Consider the following 10,000-nt stretch of genomic DNA (forward strand, 5'->3'; position numbering starts at 1 on the left):
TATTATTGTGACTATAATACAATTTCATTATTGTTGTTTATTAAAAGATTTTGAGTTAAAGAGGATGAGAAAATACAATCTGTTTGGTTATAAAAAACTCAGCAAGTTAAAATAGCTCCATTGCTGCTCTGTTTGTAGCTGCACTGTTTGGCTTGTAGGTGAAGCACTGTTGCTAGGTTACCTGTATGTGGCGGAGTAATACATGGAGAACTTCCGTTACAGTGCATTACCAGCTGATAATGGCACTCACAGAACACAGAACTATCAGCCAAGCACATTTCAGGGTCTGTGGTATAATATGGATTAGAACATTACTTAAATAGAGCTATTCAATAGAGCTGTATACCAACCTCTTCACAACACAACACAGCACAGCTGTTAATTGAAAGCCATTCCAAGTGACTACATACATAAATTACCTGCCAATGTTCATGGGACAACAATGTATACAATGGATCAGCTTGGGAACACCCACACACGTATAAGTTGGGTTGGCCAGCACTGTCCAGCTTGCTTTGGGAGTATGGATATTCTACAGAAGGCTAATATTACCACCCACAGTGGACAGTGCAGTGAGTGATAATGATGGTGACCGGTGGTATCTGGCTAGAATTGTCCATGCGATCAGACAAGTGACTCTAGCAAAAATTACACCCACATTCAATGCAGGAGACCCCACCCACATATCCCATAGATCAGTGGAGCGTTCTTAAGCTTTTCGGGGACATGACAAAAGTCATGGGACACAATATTAGTTCCTCTCCCACAACATGTGGGAAGAGTTCTGATTTGCTGCAAATAAAGTTTCAGGATTTATTTTTCTTTTTTTTTTATCATTAGAATGATTTTTGCCTCCATAATCATTTAAATATATAAATGATATATTCAAATATCTTATCATAATCTGATATATTGACAAAAATTTAAAGTAAAAAAAAAAATAACTTTAAATTTACCAAAAACATAAATCACTGACTCCCATTAAAAATTATGTTATGGGTTAATTTACAGAAAAGCTTGGGTTTTATTACTGATATTACTGATACTGTTATATTAATATATTGATACACTGATATACTGATGGCATTAAAGAATTAACACCCATAATCAACAACCAGATTTTAGCAGCAATACCCCAACCAACATCAGCAGCATAATAACAGGCTATAGTTCTGTTTATAGTTCAGTTCAGCAGGAGCACAGTAGCGTGGCCTGGTCTTGACAGCAATTACAGCAGGTCAGCAGCCTCACTTACGGATACAGTACGAGCCAGGCATAGTTTTCTTCTTTCCTTGTTAAATATTTATATATTTATTTTTGAACAACATTTGGAAACATTTCACAGCTCAGATTTGCCTCATAGTTCTCTAATAGCAGAGACACACGGGGTCCTATTTTAGCGATCTATAGACGAGCAGTCAACCACACAACGTGCAGCTTGATTTAAGGTGTCAGTGTGTCTTTGTAATCGTAACAATATTCTCTGAATTAATCATGGGTGTGCTGTGGACATAATGTGGAATAAACCAATCAGCATTTTACTCGGCATTCCATTTAACAGTCAGGTGCACTCTGTCTTTGGTGCATTGCTATGTCAGGGGCGCAGATACATGGATGTACTCAATACCTCTCAGCAGAGGAAACTGACCAGATTGTTCACACTTGTTCATTATGTTTAATGTTGATGTAAATCTATGCATAGCTGACAAACAGGCCAGTGCAAAGGGTTTGTGCACCGCTGCTTGTCCATGTGCACCTAAAAAGCGGGGACTCATGGTTGCTGACAATTTACTGCCAAGATAGCAATGAACGTCTGACTGCTGACCGTTGCCTAGGCTGTTGTCTAGCTTGCCAAGAAATAGCCAAGATAGCAGTACGCCAAAAAATTACCTGAACACACCTAGTGCTGGGAGATTATGGCTTAAAAAAATAATCTTCAATTTTTTTTCACAAAAAATCAGATTTTCAATTGTAATCTTTCGATTTTTTCCTCCCTTCTAAAAAACAAATTACAGATGACAAACGGTTCAAAAATAGGTTTACCTGTAAAAACAAAGTTTTTGGATATTTAAATAAAAAAAAGATAAAATGTCTGTATGTAAAAACTGCAGAAGTATGTAAAATGTAAAAAAAAATTGAAAATCGCATTAAAGTAGTTATTTGAAATAATCAAATTAATCGTAACAAACCCCGGCACTTAACACACCCCATTCCGAGACCACAAAGCTCATCAGTGTAGATTACACAATATTCACAAGCACCTTTGCTACTTAAACAAAACGGGCGCAAGACATAATAAATAGACTGTTGCGGAGCACGCAATGTTATTTTTTTACCATATGCTTTCAACAATGGCTTTAGTTTTAGTTACCTGTAGATCAGCATTGCTGTTTCCATAAATGAGCAGCTCAGATTCCACTGCGCCGTTAAAATACCAATCCACCAAAGTCAGACTTCACCTGACTCTTAATGGTAATGGCAAATGACACACTGATTGGTTTATTGTATGTTGCACCCAAAAAAGAACCAAGAAGGAATGGAAAAATTACAAAGAGGTGAAAGCTTTAGTGTCTCAACTTTTTTGGAATGTGTAGCAGGAGTGTGCTTTCTTCTAAGAAAACTGTTAGAAAGTGCAAAATATATTTTAAATTATTTAGTTAATAATGTAAACGTCAGCACAGTCGATTATTTTTAGACAGAAACTCATAAAAAAGTAATCACAATAAATAAACACTCAAACCCACAACAAGTTGTAATGAATCCTGTCTGAAACGCTTGTCCTCCCGTCTGCACTTCAGCTTTTTTCCTGCCTGAAGCTGCGTGAACCGTGTGCACATTATTTAGAGCCTCTGCAGTCTGCCTGCGCATGCATTTATTTTCCTGCGTGTAAGCAGACAGAGGAAAGTAACGGCTGTTGAGTCTAGCTGTCTCTGGTGTATCATCAGCTGGAGCATCTTGTCTTCCTCATTCTCTGCTCCGCTATATAGCGCTCCCTGACTCAGCGCCACCTCAATGCCAGCCAGCAGAGAGCTGTAATACTAAACAAATGAAGCTTTAGGTGCTGCCAGCGTGTCTTCAACTGCCGCTCAGCTTCATAAGCCTGCAAACACCGTCTCATTAACATTATAGGAACAGATGTTCCATATTTACATGTAAAAGACCTTAAATAGTTACAAAATGTAACAAAATAAATTATTTTTGGGCCAACACTAAACCCTATAAAACAGAATCGAAAAATATATATATATATATATATTTTTTTTTTATTAGACACATTAAATGTATTTTATATTGCTTTAGTTTACATTGTATGACCAAATGTATTGGATTTGCATAAAAAATAACTCAAAGAATCATTGTGATTAAAAAACACTACATGAACAAAAGTATTGCAAAGTCTGAAACTGAACAAAAAGGAAACATTTGGCCGAAGCCTGAAACCTGAATAATGAAACATGTTTTTTTTTTTTTTCATTAGTTTTATTAAAATTCAGAAGTCTAAACACATTCTATTTTGCTTTTAAAATACATACTTTTCAATATTATATGACCAAATGTGCTTGATTTAAGTTAAAAAAAAACATAAAAGATTCCCTGTACCAACAAAACACAATATGATTTCTAATAAATTAGCCTATGTTTGGTATAAATGATTTGGCAAAACAATTGCTTTTTTGTTGCCATTTTCAGTCAAATAATTATGATTACTATATATTACTGCACCCTTATATGGGATCACTCATGTAATCCTGCTTTTGATGGAGTAACTGTCTTTACTGTCTACAGAAGACTTTCTACCAGATTTCTGATTTGCAGCATTTCACATGTCTGCTCCAGGAGAGTTCTACACTCTTACCTACAATACGTCTTTACTGATATTCTTTGTGGGTTTGGAGACCTCTCTGGTGAGAAAGTGTACATTCACAGAGCATGTAGAATAGTACATTTAATGCAGGTCAAAGTAAACTAGATTGCAGTTTCTACAGAAACAGTGAGTATGATTGCAGTGCTGATTTGTGGCTAGTTGCTATGGTGTTGCTATCGTGTATGTGGTGGTTGCTAGGATGCTGCTAAAAGGTGGCTAGGTGGTTGCTAATGCATTGCTAGGTAGTTGCTAAGGTTTTGCTATGGTATCCATGGTGGTTGATATGATGTTGCTTAGCAATTGCTCGGTGGTTGATAAGTTGTTGCTATGGTATCTGTGGTGGTTGCTATTGTAATGCAAGTTGCTGCTAGGTGGTTGATATGGTGTTGCTAGGTGCTTACTAGGTAATGTATTCGCATAAAACAGATTAAAATGTGTTTGCACATTGCTGTACTTTTGAGCAGTAGCTGGTTTATCTAGCAGCTCCTCCATACACACACAGTACTGGAGAGCATTTTCAATGGGCAAATAATCGGACTTCGGAACAGTGTGTCCTACTTAAAAGCTGTATACAAGCCCTCCACTCCCAATAAGGAGTCAATATCTCTAAGATTGTGGCCCGAGTTAAGGAGACAATAATCCTTGGGAATAAGATTAAGAAGAAGAAGAAGAAGAAGAACAGGGATGACCACAAACATTTAGATATATTGTGTATTTGGACAGCTAGTATATAGCATAGACATCTGGATGAAATTTACCCAGAGTCAGAGATTTAAAGCTGCCTGCTGTAAAGTTCATCAGGAAGCCCACCACAGACCCAGCGCAGACCCTCCATCACCACAGTTCTGGCCGGCTAAAGCAAACCCCTGTGTTTGTGCTGCCGCTTTTAATCAGGCTCTGCTCAGGCCTGGCATTTTACTGGAGCACCTTGGACACACTTTACCCTCACTGCATTGTTCACTGCTGGCACTGGGACAGCACGACTCCCCACATCTGTCTGCTGGAGCACAGACCCAAAATCCTTTTCTCGCTGCCTGGATACAAGAAGCTCTCATAGAGGATTTGACCTTCAGTAACAGATCAGGAAGACCAGACATGCCCTTGTGCTGAACTGGAGTAACACTAAAACACATTTCCCCAAAAATTGGCATATAAATAGAAATACACATTCCTCCCTTTTTCACTAAAAAGATATGCAATTTCTTACATTAGTAAAGGTAATAAAAAAGATCACTCTGCCTGATCAGACTGTAATCCGACTGAAATCAGAAATGAACAGCAATATGGGATTTGTATGTGTTTTTAAAGCAAAGCATCACCTCAATCTACCTCACTTAACCTTGCTCTGTCTCAATCTACCCCACTCTGTCTCAATCTACCTCACTCTATGACTCTCTACCTCACCTTACATCACTCTCACCCACTCTATCCAATGTACCTCACTCTACTTCAATCTACCTCACTCTACCTTCCATTACTTTACCTCACTCTACTTTAATTTACCCTGCTCTACGTCTCTCTAACTCACTTTACCTTCCATTACTTTACTTCACTCTTCTTTAATTTACCTGGCTCTACTTCCATCTACCTCACTTTACCTTTCATTACTTTACCTCACTCTAATTTAATTTACCTCACTCTACTTCAATCTACCTCACTCTACCTTTCATTACTTTACCTCACTCTTCTTTAATTTACCTTGCTTTACTTCAATTTACCTCACTCTACCTTCCATTACTTTACCTCACTCTACTTGAATCTACCTCACTCTGTCACTCTACCTCACTTTTCCTCACCCTGATACCCCACTTTACCTATATCAACCTCACTTTACCTCACTCTACCACACTCTACTTCAGTTTACCTCACCTGACCTCTCTAAACTTTACTTTACCATGCTCTAACTCTACCTCATTCTACATCACTCTACCACTCTCTACCTCACTTTACCCTCACTTGAACTCTATCTACCTCACTTTACACCACTCTACTTCACTCTACTTTAATCTACTTCAGTCTACCTCATTCTACCTCACCCTATTTCAATCTACCTCACTCTACCTTGCTTCACCTCACTCTACCGCAATCTACTTAAATCTACCTCAATCTGTATATCTACCTCACTTCTCCTTACTCTAACACCTCACTTTATTACACTCTACTTCAATCTGCCTCACTCTACCTCACCCTATTTCAATCTACCTCACTCTACCTTGCTTCACCTCACTCTACCACACTCTACTTAAATCTACCTCACTCTGTCTATCTACCTCACTTCTCCTTACTCTAACACCTCACTTTATCACACTCTACTTCAATCTACCTCACTCTACCTCTTTTAAACTCATTTTAACACGCTCTACCTCACTCTACACCACTTATCTAGCAAGCTACCTACTGAACTACATCCTTTACTTTCTTACACACATTTTTGTGTAACTTGTCTGTGCAAAGATAAGTCATTAACAGGGAAAGTAAAAAGGAAGAGTCTTCTGTTTGGAACCACACATTTAAGACTAGGAACAAAAGTTCAGAGAGCAGAAACTGATACTGTGAGCGCAGGGCTATAGATGTATTCTGAACTTTTCTAAAGTTACCTCTGTCACTGCTATCAATCAACAGCGCTACAACATGAACTGAAACTCCAATAAATCAGTACAGATGACATATACAGTTTAGCACTAGCCTGTGAGTACAGTTTTGATTGCCAGAGACAGAGAGAGAAATAGAGAGAGTGAGAGAGGCAAGAGAGAGAGATGGTGAGAGAGAGAAAAATAAACCAGCGAAACTATTTTTTTTTTCCTTTTCCAGTTTTCATCACTGCAATTCTGTCTCACAGTCAGATTCAATCAACATGTTGACCCCTTTGCAAATGGGGGTTGGCGCGGCGTGCCCGGAGGTGGGAGGGGCTCTCCGGTGAGACGGGGGTAATGGCGCTATGTACAGGCTCTTGTTGGCAGGAGGTCAGCAGCTCTGATTGTCCGGCAGGCGGAAAGCTCTGGCGTGTGAGATTCAGGCCCCTCAGGAATCCAGAACCACAGCGCTGTTTGTCACGGCCTGCAAAGCGCTTGTTGCCGTCTCACTGAACCCAAACAGAACACACCACTGTTTAACAGAGCACCACCAGAGCGGCTTTTAGAGGCACCTCTGACATACATAGCCTGATGATCATCATTATAAGGCATTATGTATGTATCTATATATGAATATATAGGAATGTACCTATCTGGCAGTGAGGCAAGCTTACAACCTGAATATATGTACATACCAAAAGTCCACACACAGGGATAAAATATTCATCTCTCTCTCTCTCTCTCTCTCTCTCTCTCTCTCTCTACATTCTTCAGAAATGTTAGCTAGCACAGTTAGAGCTTTAAGTGAACAGGAAGAGTCTTAGAGGTTGTCTCCCTAGTATAGCGCTCTCTCTCTCTCTCTCTCTCTCTCTCTCTCTCTCTCTCTCTCTCTCTCTCTCTCTCTCTCTCTCTCTCTCTCTCTCTCTCTCTCTCTGTATTAGGATGTTTATTCAGATGTGGGCAAGTCTGGAAGGATGGGACCACCTGCAGAGCAGCAGCTCAGTTTGGTTAGGTTAGCCTCTAAAGGGAGGGCTGCTACAAGATCAGACCTGACAGACTGCGCAAATAAGATACAAAACACACATGTTTACATCTTCATCTGCATGTTTATTTTTCTTCTCTAATTATTATATTAATTTTAATGAGAAATTAAATCATACAGATTCAGTTACAGGCCTTCCACACACTACTTCATGCTGTGACAGCTGGGTTTGCTCTTCTGATATGATAAAAAATGTATGTCCAGAGATAAAAAATAAAGCAGAGAATAAAAACATATAGGATTTTTCTATTTTCTTTTTTGCAGAATAGCAATATTTTACCAAGTTCAAATAATAAAATATGCTCTTCTGTAAATGTATTATCAGTCGAAATCGCAAAGTCTACACTTCTGACAGATTTTCTCTGTTTTTTTTTTTTAATAAGTTATGATTGAGAAATAATTCATACTGAATCCCACAATGTTTGTTATTACTGCTGTAGTTAAAGCTATACAGCATGTGTGCATTCTGCCTTATATTACAGACACATAGTCAAAGTCAGCCTTTAAGGTTTACTGTGGCTCATTTATAGTCATTTCTCTGCAGTGTTTCCTCAACCTGACACCTACTTTTTAGGATACCGGGAGCTGATAAACGGCAGGTTTAATTTCATTTCTATGCTTTTCTTTCATAAATTTAATTAATTAAGCATTTAGCATCACTTATTACACTCTGTACTAGTTTATTAGTAGTTACTACCTCTTCACAAACTGTCTGTTTTCCAGCTGATGAACGTGAGCTGTACAGGACTAGGATAGCAACAATATCTGAGCTAACTTTTCTTTAGCATTTTTCTAAAAACTGACTGCCTTTGTCAGCATACATTTCACTCACATGTTAACTCCTATGTTTTTTTGTGTCTTCATGTGGCTTTTTTAATACATTTATTTCTAATTGATTTACCATTTTATGATGAGGCAAATAAGCATAATCTACTTACCCAGAGAGAACAGGGCCAATTGTGCTCTCTCAGGGCTCTGGCAGCTGATGGCAAGCTACATGACCAGGATTTAAACCGGGATTCGGACCACTGGACCAGTCGGCACCCCTCACATGGCTTTTACTGATTGTAGTACTTTAAAACTGGTCTAACTAGATGCAATACATCTTTTTCTCCTGTTCCTGATGTCATTATTTGTATCTTACTCTTGTTGACGGCAAAAAGATAAGAAGACTGAGTTGGGCATCATCACGTCTCTTCCTTTATTCACTGTTTCAAATTGATTGTGATTTTATACAGCATAAGTCAACGGTCTGAGAGTATCAGTTATGTTGTGAAGAGGTAGAGTTGGTCTACAGTGAATTAACCAATTTAAAGGGAATGTTCTTATTCTTATTATGGCAAGAAATACTCAAGTAGGTAAAGAAATGAAGGTCAGTCAATTAAAAAAAAAAATCAAGAAATTGGAAAGTATCCTCAAGATCAATTGCAAAAAAAATATCCAAAGCATTATGATGAAACTGGCTCTCATCAGGACCGCCCCAGAAAAGGAAGAGCAAGAATTACCTCTATTACAAGTTTACTACATGATTCCTTATGTGTTCCTTCATAGTCATTCATTGGATGAGTTAATTATTCATTTACAATGTATATCTAACTTGCAGCATCCAGCATCAACCATTTATGAATAACTCAGCAGTATCCAGAGTGAGTGCAGATATTACACATTACCCCACAGTCAGGGTTAACTGTTACAGATGGAGGGGCTGCTGATACAGTCTGTATATTTAAACACATATCATTAATTCACTGCAGTTCTACAGTATAGTATTTCAGGCAAGTAGGCCTTTAAATTTGGGCTGAAGAGCAAATATTAGCAGGATAAAACTGAAACACATTTTATTTGCGGTGCCTTACTGTACATTTCTAAATACCCATACATTGTTCCACAAAACAAAAAAGTTAAAGTTCTGCATTACACTGTATCTGAGTTTGTGGAGTGACGACTGTAGTTTAGCCAGGCTAGACCTCATTCAGAGCTGTTTACCTGCTTCAGAATTGTGCTATATTATAGACTGGATCAATTCTATCATATGCTAGGCCTGCAATTATATATTAGACCTTTTATTGAACAATATATTGTCCCAGAAATAACTGTCTGAACATTATTCTGGTCAGTGCTCCAATAATGCACTCTGTATATGCAAAACTAGAGTAAATTTTATATTTGGTGAATACAATCAATCGCTGGTGAATTTTTATTTTTATATATATATATATTTTTAAGTATATCTCTTGATATACATGTACATATTGCCTATAGTGTGTGGGCAGATGCTGTGTGGGTGTGAACGGCCGCCACATCCTCGCCACACAGAGACAGCAGTTCAGAGGAAATGAAAGAGATGTTCTACTGAACATAAAGTTCTATACATTCTATAATAAAGCAGCATGAGGCTTTAATTACTCTGCATTCCAGCTGTGCTTTAAACTCTGATTTTATTTAAATTACAGATATATCTGCTGACTGGCAGGGGTTCCTCTGTATGCAGCATAAATATGGAATAGTGAAACATAAAGT

At 38.1% G+C, this 10,000-nt stretch overlaps 1 protein-coding gene across 1 annotated transcript in view; it reads right to left on the reverse strand.

Annotated features, from left to right (window-relative positions):
* Positions 1-10,000, reverse strand: part of cntn5 (contactin 5) — a 394,897-nt gene that overhangs the window by 250,122 nt on the left and 134,775 nt on the right. The window lies entirely within an intron of this gene.

This window comes from Astyanax mexicanus, chromosome 9 (genome assembly GCF_023375975.1).
Source record: "Astyanax mexicanus isolate ESR-SI-001 chromosome 9, AstMex3_surface, whole genome shotgun sequence".
NCBI classification, from domain to species: Eukaryota; Metazoa; Chordata; class Actinopteri; order Characiformes; family Acestrorhamphidae; genus Astyanax; species Astyanax mexicanus.